General features: G+C 43.9%; 1 protein-coding gene and 1 non-coding gene across 2 annotated transcripts in view; both read left to right on the top strand.

The window, feature by feature from the left end:
• Nucleotides 1-22,135, top strand: part of LOC126188976 (glucose transporter type 1) — a 1,320,264-nt gene that overhangs the window by 607,001 nt on the left and 691,128 nt on the right. The gene's annotated exons all lie outside the window — the stretch shown is intronic.
• Nucleotides 14,280-14,354, top strand: Trnas-cga (transfer RNA serine (anticodon CGA)). The gene has a single exon. It is a non-coding gene; the product is annotated as a tRNA-Ser (tRNA).

Genomic DNA, 22,135 nt, shown 5'->3' on the forward strand with positions numbered 1-22,135 from the left:
ATTCGATGGGCTATTCAAGCGAACGAGCTTCTCAAATTGAGAAAGTCAATAACGCGTTGGTCCACCTCCTCCAATTTTCCGATGGCTCTTCCCCGTGTGAAGTCATCCAGATGTTGTCTCCCTGTCACGCTGTAATGAAGAACATCACCACAGCGCACCTTAACTGACCGCTCATTGACACGCACAGTCTTTTCCCGTTCCTTCAACTGCATCGTGTTCCGGGGACAGCCTCATTTGACACTATATTCACGTTGATCTCAAGCCATGCGACTTCCAACTTTCTGTGCTCGACTAGGAGACATCTGGCAACATGCTCCCACACTTTCATTCATTTTCATCGAGTAATTACTCTGTTACGTTACTTTATCTGCCTCTATCTTAAGTTTTGTGGAGCAGTTTATATAACTGTAATACTGTAGTGGGTATGTCTTCGCTATGATAACCGTTCACCATGGTGTTTATGGTAGCCCACCTAATCTTATTACTTATTATACATACGCTTGCATTATCCCTATTTGATTGTCTCTCGATAACCGTGTGTTCATCTGACCGGAAATCCTGTTCGTCCTACCACTGCCTTCACTGAGTCCCACTGTAACTTTACGCCATCCTTCTCTCTTTTCACATTCTCTAACTAATCAAACTACCTGAGATAACATTCCGCGTCTCGGCCCGAGGAATGTCTCCTTTTTTCTAACGATAACATCGTCCTTAGTAGTTCCCGTCCAAAGATCCAAACGAGAAACTGTTTCACCTCCGGAATATTTTACGCAAAAGAAAACTATCATCTTTAAATCATAGAGGAAAGTTTTATGTTCTCGAAAAATGTAACTATAGCTTGCCATTGCTTTCAACCGTTTCTAGTAGCAACACGGCATGGCCGATGTTACAAGGCCAGTCAATCATCCAGATTGTAGCCTCTGTAACTACGTCGGCGTAGCTGCACCTAAGGTACGACTTCTTTCTGTATCGTTAGAGCTCCCAAACTATCTCAAGGTGTGTCTGTCCCCGGTAGCTGAGTGGTCGCCGGCACGGTAGCTCCGCGTGTTCGGTCAGAGGGTTAACTGCCCTCTGTAACAAAAAAACTGAGTTAGTCGATCTACAACGAACTTAACCGGATGTCTTACGACGTCCGCCCCGAGCACATGAAACGAACACAAGCGAACAAAATGAGATTAAAAAAAAAAAAAAGTGGTCAGCGTGACAGACTGTCGATCCTAAGGGCCCGGGTTCGATTCCCGGGTGGGTCGGTTATTTTCTTCGCTCAGGGACTGAGTGTTGTGTTGTCCTAATCATCATCATTTCATCCCCATCGACGCGCAAGTCGCCGAAGTGGCGTCAAATCGAAAGACTTGCACCAGGCGAACGGTCTACCCGACGGGAGGCCCTCGTCACACATTATTATTATTATTATTAGGGAGATGGGGAGGGACTGTCTATATGGAACTTGTGTATATTTCTATAAGCAGTGCAAAAACTTAGAAATAGCATTCTAGATAGATAGAGGAAATATGTAAGTGGTAGTGTGGAATGGAAACAGAGACAGAGAAGTAATAACAACGAATAGAATCTCATCGTGTTATGGATTATGCTGTATAAAAGGATAATTTTAAGCAGTTGACAGAAATACACACTAAGAAAAAAAATACGTACCAAGAATGACTTGCACGAATGGGACGGCAGTCAGTAGATGTGATGTCCATGTACAAACCAAAAATTTCAGAAAAATTGGATAGTTTATTTAAGAGAAAGAGTTTCTCGAATTGAGCTAGTCAATAAAGAGTTGGTCCAACTCTGGCCGTTATGCAAGCCGTTGTTCGACTTGGCACTGAGCGACAGAACTGTTAGACGTCCTCTTGAGGGATGTTGTGCTAAATTCTCTCCAATCAGTGCGTTAGATCGTCAAACTCCCGAGCTGATTGGAGGGCCCTGCCCATAAAGTTCCAAACTTTCTCAATAGGGTAGAGATTCGGCGACCTTGCTGACCAAGGAAGGGTATGGTAAGCGCGAAGACAATAGCAGAGACTTTCACCGTGTAAGGGTGGACATTATCTTGCTGAAATGAATGCCCAAGGTGGCTTGACTGGAAGGACAACAACATGGAGCGTAGAATATCGTCTATGTACCGCTGTGCTGCAAGAGTGCCGCGGATGAGAAGCAAAGGGCACCCCAGACCATCACTCTTGATTGTCTGGTCGTATGGTGGGCGACAATCAAGTTGGTTTCCTGTCACTGACTGGGTAGTATCCAAATTCGTCTTTGCTGGTCATCAGGGCTTGTATCGAAGTGGAATCATCTATGAAGACAATTCTACTCCAGTCAATGATATTCCAGCCCAGAGACGTGTCCGGAGGAACCCCAGAGAGCGATGGGGTAACAACCTGACTGCTGCCTGCCATACACCCCGACAACCAGGATTGATTGTCTGGGGTACCACTTCTTTTCATAACAGGAGCCCTTAGGATGTCATCCCTGGCACCCTTACAGTACAGCGGAATGTCGATGATATTCTACCACCATTTTGGTGCCCTTCATGGTAAACTATCCTGAGCTTATAATGGTCATTCCCAAAGGGCAATAGTTTCTATTGCTTGTCTTCGTGCTTTACAAACCTTATCTCGGCCAGCAAGATCTCCGGATATTTCCCAAATTGAGAATGATGGAGCATTATGGGGAGGAACCTTCCAACGAGCTCGGGATTTTAACAATCTGACGCACCTATTGGATAGAATTTGGCACGATATCCTCTGGAGGACATCCAAGAACTCTTTTAATCAATTCCAAGCCGAATAACTGCTTACCTAAGGACCAAAGTTGGACCAACACGTTGCTTGATTGACTTGCTTAGTTCGTGAAGCTCCATCTCTTGAATAAATCATCCAATTTTTCTGAAATTTTAATCATGTGTTCGTCTGTACACGCACATCAAACCTACCGATTTCCGTCCCATTCGGATAGTTCCTTCGTGGTGTGTCTTTTTTTTTCTTTTTTTTCGTCTTAGGTATTTGCTATCTCATATTTGTTTTTCCCATATCTTCGTCAGTATTACCCTAGAAAGATTCGACGCCAGCATTCGGTACTCGCCAGAAAGGTGTAGTACAAAATCGGAAGAAGAGATTCTCGTCCAGCGGACCACGGTGCTCACGCCGGCCTGCAGCTGTTTGACCTTTGGCCGCGCATGTCGCGCTGACGTCATACCGTGCCGGAGTTGTCCAATACGAGCCTATTACCGCATTCGCGGCCGGGTGTAGTGCCAAATTATTAACGCCGTGTTACGGCCGATAGCCAGAAAAAGTGAAAAACGTGCAGTCGGCGGACAATGCGAGCCGATAAAACCTAATCTCTTCCTGCTGCACACACTCGCAGCCCCATAGAAATCTCACCAAATCAAGCGCTTGTGCCATCAGTGACGCGTGTTTCAATAACTGCGGTTTATATGAGACTCTGAACTTTGGCAACGTGAAACTCTCAGAGGGTGAGGGAGTTTTACGTGCTCGAGGGAAGCAGATGTCGCTCAGGAAAGAAAGGTTAGGGTTTAAGGACTAGCCGACAAGGTCACTAGATACGAGGACAAGCGTAGATGGAACAAGCTTTGGGAAGGAAATCTGCCTTAGTCGATTTTGGGAAACCATGGATTCTTACTGGGCCTTATTTTTTGCGTATTTGATCCGCTGCTGCATTCACTACTCCATCTCTCAAATCTACCCATTCGTTTTCTGTCGTATTCCTTTCCCTGTTGGTGTCAATCGTTGCATAATGCTACCTTTGAAAGTCTCAACAACTTGTGTTTCTTTCAATTTATCCAGCTCCCATCTTTTTAGTTACCTACTTTCCCGCAATTTGTTTTGTTTCAGTGTGCAGTTCGTAACCAATAAATTAAGGTCAGCTTCCACATCTACCGCTATAAATATTCCGTATTTTAAAATCTGTTTTCCAAATCTCTGTCTAATCGATCTGATACCTTACGTTTCCTTCGGGTCTCTTCCACCTATACAGATTTCTTTCGTGATTCTGAAAAAAGTGTTACCAATGATTGCTCTTTGAAAAATTCTACTAGGTGACTTTCGATTTCATTTTTCTACAAATCTATGTTCTCCTTCCATTTTTCTTTTTTTTTTTTCCTCATACTGAGTCTCCCATCAGAATTAAACTTAAGTTCACCTTAATGATCTGAATAATTTCTTTCATCTCCTCACGCATTATTTTAAGATCTTCATTTGTGGAGCTAGTAGGCATATAAACTTGCACTACTTTAGTGATTGTTGGCTTCATAGCTCGGCCATGAGGATGGTATGATGGTGCTCAACAACATTCCTGTTTTCTTATTTATTACTGGATCTACTGTTCCATTAATTATCCACATTTGATTTGCTATCGAAAGCAACTGAGAAAATCTCTGTGGTCGGCAGCCACGTTGCCTCCAGCTTGATTCAAGTGAACGACCATTCGGTGAAAGATAATTTTGTCATCAAGATGTTTTCATAGAGGATCCATCTTACTGTTCATCTTAAACGATTTTAGGAGAAAGCTTAAATATGGGTTTTTAAGAGCGTTACTCTCAAATCAACGAGCCAACTCATCGGTACCTTGTTCAAGAGACTGTCAAAGTACTGTGGCACTTAACTGCTCATCTTAGTTGGCATTACCCTGTCAACTTGAGAGAAAATTAAGAAAGAAATGAGAACTTTATTCGAATTTCCTGTGACAAATAAAGAACCGAGAATCTGTCTGAGCATTATACTGGCGCAACGCGCAGACACGTGTTTAACCAGATTATGTAGTTCTTCCTCATGTTCACTGAAGATATGCATGTCGTCAGCGAATTTTATCATTGATGTCCTTTCCCCGGGAATTTTAATCCCACTCTTGATCCTTTTTTTATTTCCTTCATTGCCTTTTTGAAGTAATGTCGAACAGTAGGGGCGAAAGGCTGCAACCCTGTCTTACACCCTTTTTAATCCGAGCACTTCGTTCTTTGTCTTCTGTTCTTATAGTTACCTCTTGCTTCTCGTACATATTGTATATTATCTGTGTTTCCCTATAGTTTACTTCTATTTTTCTCAAAATTTCCAACATCTTGCACCATTTTACTTTGTCGAACGCTTCTTCTAGATCGACAAATTCTATGGGCATGTTTTTTTTTTTCCCTCAGTCTTGCTTTCGTTATCAAATGTAACGTCAGAACTGCGTCTCTGGCGTCTTCACCCTTTCTGAAGCCAAACTAATCGTCATCTCATTGATGCTCAGTTTTCTTTACCGTTGTTCTTTATATTATTCTTGTCAGTAGCTTGGATGCATGAGCTGTTCAGCTAACTGTACTATAATTTTCGCACTTATCTGCTCTTGTTATCTTCGGAACTGTGTGGATATTATTTTTCCGAAAGTTTGATCGTACGTTGCTAGTCTCATGGATTCTACATACTAACTTGAATAGTCATGTGGCTTCCACTTCCTCCAGTGACTGGATAAATCAACATGGAGGGTTATGCATCCCTTCTGCATACTTTCATCTCAAGCATTCCAGAGCTCAAGTTCTGCCTCTAATACTGGGTCCCCTATATTGTCCACGTCGACTCTAATTTCTTCTTCTATCACGCCCATAGACAAGTCCTCTCCCTCATAAAGTCCTTCAGTACACTTTTTTACCCATACTCCCTCTCCTCTATGTTCAACAGTGAAATTCCCATTCCACTCTTAATGTTACCATCCTTACTTTTGATTTCACCGAACGTTGTTTTGACATCTCTGTATGCTGAGTCAGTCCTCACGACGATCACTACTTTTTAGATTTACTCGTGTCTTTCCTGCAGCCATTTCTCCTTGATTGCACTGAAGTTCCCATTTATTTCATACCTAAGAGACTTATATTGCTGAGTTCCTGCATTTCTCTAGCTTTTTTGTGCTTTCTTCTTTCGTCGGTCAGTTGAAGTATTTGTTCTGTTACCAAAGGTTTCTTCGCAGTTACGTCCCTTGTACGTATGTTTGTCTGTTTGTCTGTCCTCTCCTCTTCAACTGAATTGCCTACTCTTATACTTCTTATCGCAGTATCTACATCCTTAGCGAACATCAAATGCGCTTCATCATTCCTCACTACATAAGCAACTTCCTTCCTTCCACATTAATTCTTCCTGACGATTCTTTTAAACTCCAGATTGCTCTTTATCATTACTGAATTGTGATATGAGTCTATCCTGCAACCGCTCGGACCTTACAAACTCTGTTTGACCATAATGTAATCATACTGACATCTTCCCATACCTCCCGGCCTTTTCCTTATATAACTCCTCATCTTGTGATCCGTGAACAGAGTATTCGCTGTTACCATCTTACATTTGTTGCGAAACTCAATTAATCTTTCTCTTCTCTCATTCCTGTTGCCAAACCCATATTCCCCGTAACCGTTTCTCCTATTCCTTCAGCTACAACCGCGTTCCAGTCCCTAATGATTATTAGGTCTTTATCCCCCATTACATATTGAAATACCCGTTCAGTATCGTCATACAGTCTCTCTATTCTCAATCTACTACTTGTGACTATCGTTGTCGGCGTTGGTTTGCTGTTGAATTCGATGAGAAAAACCCTAGCCTTGAACTATTCACAGTAGCTCTGCTCTACAATCCTTTTCATAACGAATCATACTCTCATTGTTCCATTTTATGCTCTTGTTGATATTGCCTTAAATTCGTCTAACCAGAAATCCTTACGTTCTTTCCATTTCACTTCACTGTCTCTCACTGTTTCTAGACTGGATATTTGCGTTTCCTAGCTTTTTAGGTACAAACTTCTGACGTTCCATACTCCAACTCGCAAAATGTTGTCCCTTCGTTGGTTATTCCATCTGTACCTCATGGCCACCTACCCGTTGGCAGTCCCCTCCTGGAGGTCATAATCGGCGACTGATCCGGAATGTTTTGGTGATCGATGAATGATCGGCACCAGCGTAACCACGCCCAGAAATGTTTCCTTTCACTGCCGTAACCACTCCTCTGTTTACGGCCGAGGACAGGGCCGCTCTGCCCAGTCCCCGATCATCGAGTAAGACGACAGCATCGTCTTCTAGGAGGATAGCGGTGTGATCAATGTATTTGGCACAACTCGACGTGAAAGTTGAGTGACAGACTTGTATATTATCTGTATCAACAGACACATTAATGTTCAGAGAAAATTATAAATACTCGTGCCACTCCTGTAGAATGACTTGTACATGTTAAGTAATTCTTCTTATCTATGCTGTAATAAAGTGAACTAATGTATTATGTCTTATAGTATCCACTTGATCTCCTCCCGGAGCAAACTAAAGAACCCAGCATTGTAACGACGAGGTCATTTTCCTCTGGTACAACATAAATGTTATTCAGCGGTTACCATTGCCTTCTGCATTATCATGCCGTTGATCTTTGCTGATTCTTTCGCCGTTAAAGGACAGTTTTCAACCTCAAGGGTAAGAGGGGTGCCTTGAACCTCTGTCCAATCCTCCGCTCTCTTTGACAAGGCCGTTGGCAGAACGAGAGTGACTTCTTATGCCGGAAGTCTTCGGCCACCATTGCCAAGGATTTTTATTCAAAGTTTAACTATTGGCTAGGTTCGAACCTTGGTACCAGGACATTCTGATTAGTAGTCAAAGAAGTTATTCCCATTTTTTTCTTTCACTTTGTTCGTCATTGTTTGTCGGCATTTGGCTGGGGCGGACGTCACATGACATCTCTTCACGTTAATTGCTGAACACTATCTTTTTTATTATTATTATTATTACGGAGGACAGCCAGCCCTCTGATCGAACACGCTGAGCTACCGAGCCGGCTGGCCACAATCTTAAGACTCTCGAGTTCTGAAACAATCTGGTTCCTTCTTACGCGAGGAATCACAGAAACTTTTCTCAAACAACTATCAAATTCATTTCTGAATGAGAATCCCGCTGCGTAATCTTTTCTTATATACATGAAGCAGATGGCGCTACTGGTCCCTCCCATGTGCGATTGCGGCAAATGATTATTTACTTATCCAAGCATGTAATACAGTTTAGGCCAATTTGACGTATGTTGCAGGCCACCTTCATGGTGTCGCGAATTTGAGGTCGACACTGTATAGCGGTTCGAAAAGTATGGAAAAACCTCGAGAAAAAAGTGCGTCCTTGAGCGTATGTGCGGGTTCTAGCCAGGTCCGCAGTTTTCACACTGTATTTGACCACGAATGGTACCCGTGTAATGTCCTCTATACGTTGCAAGTGCCATCCCAGGTCAGAACAGTGCTCTGTGTACTTGTCAGTTCATTACGTCGGACCTAAGTGAATTCGGACTTCGACTTCGGTAACTTGTTGGTTCTCATATGGTGGATGCTTCCTTAACCAAGGGCGCCGAAGTGTTTCTTCTTTCAAAAGGCACCGTATGAAAGATTTATACCACATGCAGGGAAATCGGAAAAACATAATCAATTAAATTTTATACATATTTCGCAGCTTCGACTTGTGTACAAATACGTCTGTGAGGTATTTACAAACATGTGAATGCAAATGTGCCTCTCGATTGAAGTGATATGCACGAAACCGAAGGAGAAAAGAATGTACGCTGGCGCTAAAATGTTAAAAACGCGTTTCTTGGATTACGTGGAATATGCATTTCACCTCATTCAAGGGAAAACATAAAGCATGTACACTCCTGGAAATGGAAAAAAGAACACATTGACACCGGTGTGTCAGACCCACCATACTTGCTCCGGACACTGCGAGAGGGCTGTACAAGCAATGATCACACGCACGGCACAGCGGACACACCAGGAACCGCGGTGTTGGCCGTCGAATGGCGCAAGCTGCGCAGCATTTGTGCACCGCCGCCGTCAGTGTCAGCCAGTTTGCCGTGGCATACGGAGCTCCATCGCAGACTTTAACACTGGTAGCATGCCGCGACAGCGTGGACGTGAACCGTATGTGCGGTTGACGGACTTTGAGCGAGGGCGTATAGTTGGCATGCGGGAGGCCGGGTGGACGTACCGCCGAATTGCTCAACACGTGGGGCGTGAGGTCTCCACAGTACATCGATGTTGTCGCCAGTGGTCGGCGGAAGGTGCACGTGCCCGTCGACCTGGGACCGGACCGCAGCGACGCACGGATGCACGCCAAGACCGTAGGATCCTACGCAGTGCCGTAGGGGACCGCACCGCCACTTCCCAGCAAATTAGGGACACTGTTGCTCCTGGGGTATCGGCGAGGACCATGCGCAACCGTCTCCATGAAGCTGGGCTACGGTCCCGCACACCGTTAGGCCGTCTTCCGCTCACGCCCCAACATCGTGCAGCCCGCCTCCAGTGGTGTCGCGACAGGCGTGAATGGAGGGACGAATGGAGACGTGTCGTCTTCAGCGATGAGAGTCGCTTCTGCCTTGGTGCCAATGATGGTCGTATGCGTGTTTGGCGCCGTGCAGGTGAGCGCCACAATCAGGACTGCATACGACCGAGGCACACAGGGCCAACACCCGGCATCATGGTGTGGGGAGCGATCTCCTACACTGGCCGTACACCACTGGTGATCGTCGAGGGGACACTGAATAGTGCACGGTACATCCAAACCGTCATCGAACCCATCGTTCTACCGTTCCTAGACCGGCAAGGGAACTTGCTGTTCCAACAGGACAATGCACGTCCGCATGTATCCCGTGCCACCCAACGTGCTCTAGAAGGTGTAAGTCAACTACCCTGGCCAGCAAGATCTCCGGATCTGTCCCCCATTGAGCATGTTTGGGACTGGATGAAGCGTCGTCTCACGCGGTCTGCACGTCCAGCACGAACGCAGGTCCAACTGAGGCGCCAGGTGGAAATGGCATGGCAAGCCGTTCCACAGGACTACATCCAGCATCTCTACGATCGTCTCCATGGGAGAATAGCAGCCTGCATTGCTGCGAAAGGTGGATATACACTGTACTAGTGCCGACATTGTGCATGCTCTGTTGCCTGTGTCTATGTGCCTGTGATTCTGTCAGTGTGATCATGTGATGTATCTGACCCCAGGAATGTGTCAATAAAGTTTCCTCTTCCTGGGACAGTGAATTCACGGTGTTCTTATTTCAATTTCCAGGAGTGTATTAAGACAGATTACACCTGATGGGGGACCCACAGGGTCCGAAATGCATCGTGTACTTAATAAAACGCGAAAAGTTGTGACTGAAGTCGTTTTTTAACTCATACCTCCAGTGTATCATCAATTAAGTCAAAAGTCCGCAGCTCGTGGTCGTGCGGTAGCGTTCTCGCTTCCCACGGCCGGGTTCCCGGGTTAGATTCCCGGCGGGGTCAGGGATTTTCTTTGCCTCGTGATGGCTGGGTGTTGTGTGCTGTCCTTAGGTTAGTTAGGTTTAAGTAGTTCTAAGTTATAGGGGACTGATTACCATAGCTGTTAAGTCCCCTAGTGCTCAGAGCCATTTGAACCAATTAAGTCAAAACGCGGACGAAAGTATGTGTTCAGTGATTGTGACCGACGGTCATTGAAGAGGGTTATGATGAAAAATAAGGCGACGACAGCTGCAAAAGTCACTCCATAAGCGAATGTTGCATTCGCGAAACCTGTCAGTACAAAAACAACACAAAGTGAATAGTTACGTAGATCTTTCCGGCGTAATAAATGTTCTGGCTCTTCATGGCTATGCAGCCGGATTTCACAGTCCTGACGACACGATATTTCGACTGTCCAGCTGGCCGCCATCTTCAGGTGAGTTTGCAGACGCATAATCACTCCGGAAGTGAGGTAACATCAGATACGGCGGTACCTTTAGACCCAGGGACAGACCGCTGCGCATGCGCGAAAATCGAAAGAGCTGCCCTCTGCAAAGCGAAGAATTGCAGCGCCGCCGGCGCTAGAAATTAACAAAATCTATGAATCGCAAATTGAAATACAAATGGTCGAAACCACGATCATTTTTGTTTTATATCTCATAAAATAGGATTCCACACCTTGTTTAAAGGAAAACATTAACCTTTATTAATGATGTCGTCGGATAGTCGTATTTCTATGGATTCCTTAAGTACACAAACCAGTAACGGCAAGCCGGAGCAATAATTTGCGTCTCTTTAAAAGACATATTATGCCTTTCATTGAGACAGTGCTCAGCGACGGTAGATTTTTCAGGCTGTAGCAAACGTGTGTAACGCTGATGTTCCACGCATTTGTCATGAACCGTACGAATAGTCTGCCCAATATAACCCTTTCCGCAATACTGAATTTTATATACTCCAGGCTTTCTCAGGCACATATCATCTTCAACAGATCCAGGAAGGGCTGTAGTTTTATCCAAAGGCAAAATAACACTTTTAATATCGTACTTTTTGAGTATTCTTGAAATTTTCGAAGAAATACTCGCCTCAGAGGGCAAAAAGAGCAACTGATTTACAAGTGTCCATTGTAGGTTCACAAGTGGATTACCGCTCGGGTTAGCCGCGTGGTCTGTGGCGACTTGTCACAGTCCGCGCGCCTTCCCCCGTCGGAGGTTCGAGTCCTGCCTCGGGCATGGGTGAGTGTGTTGACCTTAGCGTAAGTTAGTTTAAGTTTGATGAAGTAGTAGTGTGTAAGCATAGGGACCGATGACCTCTGCAGTTTAGTCCCTTAGGACCTTACCACAAACTTCCAAAATTTTCCAAGGGGATCCAAACTGGAAAGCACGATGATCAGTATGTCCATTTTGCCTGAAAACGACCTTAAGACATTCCATTTCCTGCGTCAAATTATCAGAATCCGAAATAGTGTAAGCTGTCTTGACCAGTGTACATAAAACTCCCACGCGTTGATGTGGTGATGACAAGTAGTAGATTGGAGGTAAAGGTCCGTATGCTTAGGTTTACGATGTGCATTCCAATGTCCCATTTTCTTTTCTGTACACTAAAATATCCAAAAAATAGTGATTTTCCATCCTTTTCAATTTCCATCGAAAATTTGATACGTGGATGAAGGCAGTTAAAAATGATCTAAAAACCGATAAAGAGCTCCAATTCCATGTGGCGGAATGATAAAAAGCGGCCTCTTCACGGATCTAAAAGAGCCGCCGTACCTGATGTTACCTCACATCCGGCGTGATTGTTGCACGTGCTGTCTCACGTGGAGATGGTGGCCAGTTGGACCGTCGGAATATCGTATCGTCGTGACGGTGAACTCTGGCTGCATACTCGCCAAAAGCATGAACACTAAGGGAGCTCGATAAGCAGGCTAACTGGAATTCCAAGGCCATTCATCAGTGACGAAATGTCCGTAAAACGATAGGTTGATACCGTAGCCATATAACATGGACTATGGAGCAATGGAACAAAGTCATTTAGTCGGATGAGTCTTGTTCCACACTCTTTCCAACATCTGGCCGAGTTGAAGGTATGATCTGGGCAGTCTTATCGTGGTATTCCCTGGGCCTCATTGGTACTCTGCAAGGTGGCATTACAGCCAAGTATTATGTGACCATTTTGGCTGATCCATTCCATGATAGAGCGTTTGTTCCCCAATGGTGGTGCTGTGTTCCAGGACCCCAGGGCCCTTGTTGAAACAACTTTTATCGTCCAAGACCGGCTTTGTGAGCACGAGGACGAATTATCGCATCTCGCATAGCCACCACAGTCAACAGATGTCAATATTGTTGAACATTTGTTGTCTACTTTGGAAAGAAATTTGTGTGATCGCTATCCATCATCATCATCGTTCCGAGAACTTTCCACTGTTTTACAGGAAGAATGGTCTAACATTCGCTTGGAAACGATGTAGGACCTGTCCTTATCCGTTCCAAGACTTCTTGAACTGGTTTGAATACCAACGGGTTTCCTGCGCCGTATTAGGCATGGTAATGTGTTGTGTTTTTGTTGTTTCCTTATCTTTTCTAACTCCTGTATATGCCTTGCGTGTGTTGTGGAGCCCACGCCCCGACCAGCATCATTCGTCTTGATAACGAAACGGAACACTACACCGTAATATAAAGGCATTTTGGCCGAATTGCATATCTGTTCAGATGTACACTGAAGCGCTAAAGCGGTATAGGCATGCGTATTCAAATACAGAGGTATGTAAACAGGCAGAATACGCCGCTGCGGTTGGCAACGCCAGTATAAGACAACAACTGTCTGGCACAGTTGTTAGATCGGTTACTACTGCTACAATGGCAGGTCTTCAATTTTAGTGAGTTCGAACGTGGTGTTACAGTAGGTGCACGAGCGATGGGACACAGCATCTCAGAGGTAGCGATGAAGTGGGGATTTTCTCGAACGACCGTTTAAGGAGCATACTGTGAATATCAGGAATCTGGTAAAACATCAAATCTGCGACACCGAAGCGGCCGGAAATAGATCCTGCAAGAACGGGTCCAACGACAACTGAAGAGAATCGTTCAAGGTGACAGAAGTGCAACCCTTCCGCAAATTGCTTCAGATTTCAAAGCTGGGCCATCAACAAGTGTCAGCGTGCGAACTATTCAACGGAATATCACCGATATGGGCTTTCGGAGCCGATGACCCACTCGCGTACCCTTGGTGACTGCACGACACAGAGCTTCACGCCTCGCCCGGGCCTGTCAACACCGACATTGGACTGTTGATGGTTGGAAACAAGTTGCCTGGTCGGACGAGTCTCGTTTCATATTGTATCGAGCGGATGGACGTGTACGGGTGTGGAGACAACCTCATGCATTCACGGACCCTGCGTGTCAGCAGGGGACTGTTCAAGCTGTTGGAGGCTCTGTACGTCTAGATACGACTCTGACAGATGACGGTTCCAGCAGGACAGTGCGACACTCCATACTTCCAGAATTGCTACAGGGTGGTTTCAGGAACACTCTTCTGAGTTTATTCTCTTCCGCTGGCCACCAAACGGCCCAAACATTAACATTATTGAGCGTATCTGGGATGCCTTACAGCGTACTGTTCAGAAGAGATCCCTCGTACTCTTACGGATTGATCGACAGCCCTGCAGGATTCATGGTGTCAGTTCCCTCCAACACTACTTCAGAGAGTAGTCTTGTTGCAGCACTTCTCGGTGCTCGATGGGGCCTTACGCGACATTGGGCAGGTGTACCTGTTTCTTTGGCTTTTCAGGGTGATATATAATAAAATTATTCCAGAATGAGATTTTCACTCTGCAGCGGAGTGTGCGCTGATATGAAACTTCCTGGCAGATTAAAACTGTGTGCCCGACCGAGACTCGAACTCGGGACCTTTGCCTTTCGCGGGCAAGTGCTCTACCAAGTTTCGCAGGAGAGCTTCTGTAAAGTTTGGAAGGTAGGAGACGAGATACTGGCAGAAGTAAAGCTGTGAGTACCGGCCGTGAGTCGTGCTTCGGTAGCTCAGTTGGTAGAGCACTTGCCCGCGAAAGGCAAAGGTCCCGAGTTCGAGTCTCGGTCGGGCAAACAGTTTTAATCTGCCAGGAAGTTTCAATAAAATTATTGTTAAACTGAAGTGCGTTGTGGCTAATACGTACCAATTGACTGTTGGTACAAGATGCACTCTATGGCAAATAATACAGTATCTTTACCGTTATCTTTAAGACGTTCCAATGACCTTTTAGTTTTACTCTCTCCTCTTGTTTCGTTTGTTCCGTTTACCGTCGCTGCACAACGTCATTGGACCCTCCTCTACAGTTCTTCAGCGGATAGCCAGCGTGGCAGGTCACCCTGTGCTGGGCGCCTGGAGGAGAGAGAGATCAGGACAACTCGGGAATGCGTCAGTGGGCAGGGCGGCCGCAGAAACAGACACAGCGCTGATTGCGCCGCTCTCATCGCTCATTACCGAATCGATAAGTGGGTCAACGGCGGACACCTACGTGACCACAGCACCTCCCATTTCCCAGCAGGGCTATCGTGTCTGATTCAGTGTATGTTCATTAACTGAATCCTACATTATCATCGAGTCACTGAAGATACGGAGAGTTCTCCAGACAAATCATAGACGGATCTTTTTAAACAAACGTTATTTTTTAGGCTGTACCGTAGAAAGACAGAGTGATCGGGGAAACTCGGATTCATCTTTCGTCATCCTATTCGGTTCTCGTGAATTGCTCTCTTCCTACCGCCCCCTGCAATTGATATGCCATCGCTCGGCTCCTACAGAAAACAAAATGTTCGAATCATTTTCAAATTACTTAATCAAACCATTTCATTATTAACGCGACTGTTGACACCATGTTATGTTTTGTTTTCATGGTTACGTAGCCTAATCTGTAAAAACGGAACTCTGTCTGTCCGGCTCTTTTTCTCTCGGGAAGATCAAATTTATGTCACACATTAAGGTGTATGGTCTCTTGGAGGTGTCAAAATTTTAACTTTCTAAGACAGTTCAGCCAAAAGATACGGCCATTTATGTCATGTTTTGATACTAGAAATCTCATTCATCAAAATTTATAGGATGCTTCCCATTGACATGGCATCGTGAAATTTGGCAAGAAGTAACGTTTCGCACTGCAAGTAAAGAAGAAAATCAGAAAATTGTTAATTTGATATAATATCATACGAAAAAAATATTTTTGTCATATTTTATCCATTTGTCTATGTATTTGTCTTCTAATACCTCTTTTTCTCTGGCACCGTTTGGTGTATCAAGATCAAATTCATGTCACATATTGAAGTCTATGGAACCCTGGCGTTCCAAAGAATTTAAGCTGCTATATCAATACGATGGAAGGCTTCTGTCATTTACGTCACTTCCCGTTGGTTGGAATCAAGAAATTTGGTAAGGAGAAAGGTTTTTCAGTACAAATAAAGTAAACAATTTGAAAATAGTTAATTTGTAACTACATAACGCGAAGAAAATATTTTCATTGTTTATCCATCTGTCTGTTCGTCCGTCACGCAGTCAAGACCCTTCTACTCCGGAAGAGTTTGCAGTATCAATTTCAAATTTATTTCACTTACTAAGGTGTATGGTCCCTTGGTGATATAAAAATTTTAAGTTTCTAAGTCAATGCAATCAAAAGATACAGTCATTTATGTCACATAATATGATAATAATAAACTCACTCATCAAAACCTAAAGGGTTCTTCCCATTGACCTAGAATCAGTGAAATTCGGCAAGCACCAAGGTTTCTCAGTACAAGTATAATAAACAAAATCTGAAATTTGTTAAATTGTAATTATATCATGTAAAAATATATCTGCCATTTGAACATACATCGCATTCATCGTCCGTCAAATGCGTAATAGACGAATATTACCGCATGCAAACATAAAATATACGTTGTAGCCATGTTTTAGTAACTAAATGAAAACTGCTTACTACACATGCACAACGATGTTGTGTCTCCAACCAACAACTACAAAAGTTTCCTTACAGGTAGCCTGGGAAAACCAGTTCATAGATGTTGACCACTAATGAATCTTGTATATGACTGGAGTTAACCCGCTCAGCGTCATTTAAGGTCTGAAGGTCGTATACTGAAGCACCGAAAGTGGTAGCCATATAATAAATAATATCGTAAGGACGTCTGTAGGTGTTCCATTTTATTACATAATTGAACGGCCGAAGTCCCTCAAACCTCCAGTCAGAAGGATGGACATGCAAAAACCCCTCAGACTTAGTGGTAAGATGGCCCAGTGCAGTGGATAACCCATCAAAAACTGAACACAGATCAAACATGAATACAGGAAGAAAACGTAATGAATATGAAAACAGAGGCGAACAGAAACAGTGAACGGTTGAAGCTCAAGATGTGCAGCATCGAGCGAATTGGCAGAGCCACTGCGTGGTGGTTATGTGGTTGCGATATTAGACTCCGTGGGGTGAGATCGTGGTCAAATCTCCATCGTGCCTCATTTTTTTCCACAAAATTATGAACAGTCCGTCCATTGACTGACGTCTCTGTTCGCCGTATTCAAATTTGTGTCTGTCTCGTGGTATAACTTCGGTTTGCAACAGCAAGGTATATGGAAGGGACCTCCAGAAAAATATGGCTCTGAGCACTATGGGCTTAACTTCTGAGGTCATCAGTCCCCTAGAACTTAGAACTACTTAAACCTAACTAACCTAAGGACATCACACACATCCATGCCCGAGGCAGGATTCGAACCTGCGACCGTAGCGGTCGCAGCGCCTAGAACCACTCGGTCACCCCGGCCGGCGGAACTCCAGACGTTCGTACCTCCTGTTTGTTCTACACAAGTACGACATGTTATTACTCTTGCATTCCGATTTGGAAATCTTATTCTTGAATTTCTTTGTTGTAACATAGTTCACACTCGATTACTAGTTGTTTTCATTTCGGTGAGAAGTCTATTCAGAATCTCGCCTGCTCTCACTATTCATCACATATATTCTTACCACCTGACCCACACATACTCTAGAAACACTGTATAATATGAGAATTGCCAAGACTGCAGAAGGAGTGGCCGTGCGGTTCTGGGCGCTGCAGTCTGGAGCCGAGCGACCGCTACGGTCGCAGGTTCGAATCCTGCCTCGGGCATGGATGTGTGTGATGTCCTTAGGTTAGTTAGGTTTAATTAGTTCTAAGTTCTAGGCGACTGATGTCCTCAGAAGTTAAGTCGCATAGTGCTCAGAACCATTTGAACCATTTTGAAGACTGCAGAAGTGGAACAGACACATCAACAGCCGGACGAAAAGTTCATAATTTTGCGAAAAAAAATTGAGTGCCAGGGAGATTTGAACATGGACCTCCCACATGGCAGTCCAACACCACGAACACACAACCACGAAGACGCAATTCTTGAATTTTACTTGATGTTGCGTGTCTTGAGCTTGGGCCGTTCGCTGTTTCCATTTTGCTTCTTTTTTCATAGTTCAGTACACCTTCTTCCTGTTTTCATATTTGATCTATGTTCAATTTTTGGCGGGTTATCCAAGAGGTCATTTTACCATTAAATCTGAGGAGCATGCGATGGGGAATCTCCCTTGTCAACAAATATTGTTGAATATCCTTCGAAATATTGTCGATAATCGCGGAAGAGAATGAAAACATACGAGTAAGCCACAGGGAGATGGCCAAAGTACTCAAAAAATAACAGTTTCCGAAATTTGAGGTCTTACAAGCTCTTTTGGGAGAAGATTCATTAATAAGTAGCCGTCATTTGCCAGTGAAATGCATAATACAAAGAAGAATATGAAGGGAGCCGCTTTTAAATTCATCACAGAAGTCGTGTGCAAATTGTTGAGCTAAGTGAGTTTAAACCCAGAGTTCAGTACTGTCAATGAATTACCAAACTCGGAATTGCACTGCTGAACTTCTTAGTAGTCGTTGTTGAAAGACGAGGCCTCTTTCATCCGTGGTATGTTTTCAGTTGCCACAACAGTCATGTTTGGAACGGTGAAAATCCACTCACTACCTTTGTCTCAGACAATCATCTAGGATTCTCCATAAATGCCTGTACTGAAGTACAAGATAAACGAACAGGACCTTACATACTACCACCCAGTTTGAATGTCGCGTGTTACTTTGTGTTCATTCGAGATGTACCGCCGTAACATGCTGTTGACCTCTGTACAACTTGTTATTCGAAAGAGGATGTGGTTTCAACACGACGTTTCACTGTTAGACTTCGGTATAAATGTCCGTAAGCGCGCGAATCACAAATATCGTCATCGTTGGATTGCAAGAGGAGTTCTGTTCAATGGACAACGTGATTATTATGCTAGACTCCGCTCCCGGTTGGTTGCAAGTGGAAGGACTGGGAAAAGGGGGACTCGCAACATTGACAAGTTTCCAAAAAAACATTTATTAATATCGAAAGGCATGAAGCAAAACAGGTTAATACTCAAGATAAGAAAGACAATCAGAACAGTTAAACATTTACTAAAAAATTAAACATGTAAGTCATTTAACCATAGTGTTTAAGCCAGTAAAAAGGTAGCATCTCATTGCTTATTAGAACATGAAAATGGTCTGGCAAGATTAATAACATTTAATTATATCCAAAACCTGAGATCCAATAAGGTCCCCACGCAGTTCAAAAACAACATTTACTAACATTAAAACCTGAAATTAAGAACATCATTACCCAAGTTATGCACTGGAACAGCAAGTTGTCCAGAGCGTTATTTTAACCAAGCTCTGAGCAATAGAATGTTGGAATGACGATACAAGAGAACTGGCCCACAGTCCTTGCTGTCACTGGGCCGAAGTCAGGACATTAACAGAATCCCTGCTCTCGCCTTCTAAAACACGTGAAGTAGGCACATGTGACTGTGTAGGTACATAATATAATCAACAATTAGGGTGAGGGGAAGACAGGGGAGGCTGCGTTAGGCAACACCGAAACGTCCAAGGCAAATATATCGGGAGACTGGCATGATAATAGCAAATTTAGCGTACCAGTTTCAGAATCGTGGCAAGGCACTACTTGCGCGCTGTACCATCGGTGAACACCACCAAGAATAGTAATAATAATAAATAAACAAAAGGACAACAATGCACTTAAAGTACTTTCTAATAAGAACATCTCCAACCGAGGTAACAAATTTAGCATTTTGGAAAGACGGATGTTGAGAAACAAAGGAATGCAGGACAGGGAAAACAGATGGTAGAGATATATCACGTACATTCATATTTGGAACATAATGTTAATTATATCTCTACTTTGAGTCCTTGTATTCTGTTCATTAGTTGACCTATATAGCATAACTGAAGAACGGGATACTAGTGGAAAAAAGAAAGAAAAAAGAGGAGAGAAGTAACGTTAACATGTCAGTTGACATATATGAGCTGTATCCAAAACTTCAGCTGATCTGTAAAGGTTAAATGCAATACGACATGCAAATTTAACGTATATCGACTTTTTAGCTTTCGCTAACACTAGCATCCTGTTCTTCAGTACAGGATACAAATTTTACAGGCGTTGCTTTTTCGCCTCTGCTACTATTAGCATTCTATTCTTCAGCTGATACTACTACTAGCGAAGGCGAAAAGACTGACATACGTAAAATTTGTCTCCCATATTTCAGTTGACCTATATAGGATACTAGTGCAAGCGAAGACAAAGAAGTCGATATGTGTAAAATTGGCATCCTGTACCTCAGCTGAACTACACGAACGCGAAAAAAACCGACATATACAAAATTTGTATCCTATACTCCAGTTGACTTATATATAAATCAACTGAAGTTTCGCTTTCGATGCTAATAATATCGACAGAAAATTATCGTAGCAGTACTAGCGACAGCGAAAAAACCTACAACACTAAAATTTGCATGTAAGTCAACTGATGAACCGGATACTAGTGCTAGCGCAGGCGAAAATAGTGACATACATAAGATTTGTATGACCTATATAGGTCAGCTGAAGAACAGGAAACTAACTTCGTAGTTCAGCTGAGATACGGGATGCTAGTGTTGCGTATTTAGGTTTTTCCGTCTTTGGTATCACTAGTATCTCATTGTTCAGTTGACCTATATAGATCGACTGAAGTACAGATACAAATTTTTCGCATGTCGGTCTTTTCGCCTTCGATAGTGCTAGTATCGACTGAAAAATATCGTAGTTGTACTAGTGCTAGTGAAGGCGGAAAAAAGCGACAAATGTAAAATTTATGTTCCGTACTGCAGTTGACGAATCCTGCTTCAAGTCTTCCATAATCACAAGAATGGTTCAATCTATACCTACAATCGAAAATGAAAAACTAAAAATTGTCCAGAATGAAAAACAATTCTTCCGAAATACCTGAAACTCACTAAGAATGAAAACAAGTACCGATTGAATTGTAAGAACAAATGATTTAAATTAAAACAACCGACAAACATTGTGCACAATGTCTACCCCTGCCTTTTAAAATCACATTTATTTATTTCAATTCTCAATTATGACGCCACGCCACGGAAGATAACCGATTTATTATCTATGGCTCGAAAATAAAGACATTAAAATATATTAACTGGGAAGGCCTTACGTTCGCCCCCCCACCCCCCAAGGAAGCCTTTCGCAGCCTACCACGCCTTGAGGCGACCTCCCACTTGACTACAGGTGAAGGGTCAACCTCAACGCGAGCACTAACTGGGCTAGTCACCGGCGCCGCTCGATCGGAGGGCTCGCCGGTCGTGTTGGACGTCCGTTGGATTCCCACAGTCGGCCCACAACAATGATGCCCATCCACTTCGGCCTCAAGCTGTGTAACCGAAGCCAACACAGCTTGGAGCTGAGAGCGAAGTGCCACCAACATGGCCCACATCTGCAAATAGCAATAACAGTCTCTGTCCATACTTGGAATGGACTGGGTCGTCTGATCCAAATGAACCGACCATTGACTGGAAATGGGCATGCTCGGCCACTTGTAGACCATTTGCAAGCGTTCATGGACTTCGTGTTCCCAAACAACAATGAAATTTTTATGAATGACAATGGGCCATGTCACCGGGCCACAATTGTTTGGGACTGATTTTAAGAACATTCTGTACAGTTCAATCGAGTGATATGGTCACCCTTATCGCCCGACATGAGTCCTATCGAATATTTCTGGGACATAATCGAGAGATCGGTTCGTGCACAAAATCATGCACAAGCAACACTTTCGTCATTATGACGGTTACAGAGGACTTCCAACGACATGTTGAGTCCATGCCACGTCGAGTTACTGCACTACGCCGGGGAAAAGGAGGTTCGACGCGATATTAGGACGTATCCCATAACTACTGTTACAGCAGTGTATGTCTTCTATGATGCACTTTCATCACGCGGACACTTCCGATAGCACTTTAGAACTCGCAAGTAAATCCTTCCGTTGATTTCTGGTGATCTTTTAGAAACAATCTCTTGAACGTTCGACTGTCCCTGTCCGTCTGCCTGGTCTTGGTTTATCTGTGACTGTTTCTGCCTGGTCTTGGTTTATCTGTGATTGTTTCTTCGTGTTTAGACTGCGCTTTCACATCAGCAACAGTCGATTTCGGCAGCTATAGAAGGGCTGAAATATCTGCGATAGGTTTCTTACTCAGGTGACATTCAATGACAGACAGTAGTAGCGGCCGTTGTGACCGAGAGGTTCTAAGCGCTTCAGTCTGGAACCGCGCGACCGCTAGGGACGCAGGTTCGAATCCTGTGTTATGTCCTTAGGTTAGTTATGTTTAAGTAGTTCTATGTTCTAGGGGACTGATGACCTCAGATGTTAAGTCCCATAGTGCTCAGAGCCATTTGAACCAGTAGTGTCTTCGATTGGAGAGAGCCGAGTGACTTCTAGGTGCAACATTTCCTGCCTTTAC

The sequence above is a fragment of the Schistocerca cancellata genome, chromosome 5 (assembly GCF_023864275.1).
Source record: "Schistocerca cancellata isolate TAMUIC-IGC-003103 chromosome 5, iqSchCanc2.1, whole genome shotgun sequence".
Classification (NCBI taxonomy): Eukaryota; Metazoa; Arthropoda; class Insecta; order Orthoptera; family Acrididae; genus Schistocerca; species Schistocerca cancellata.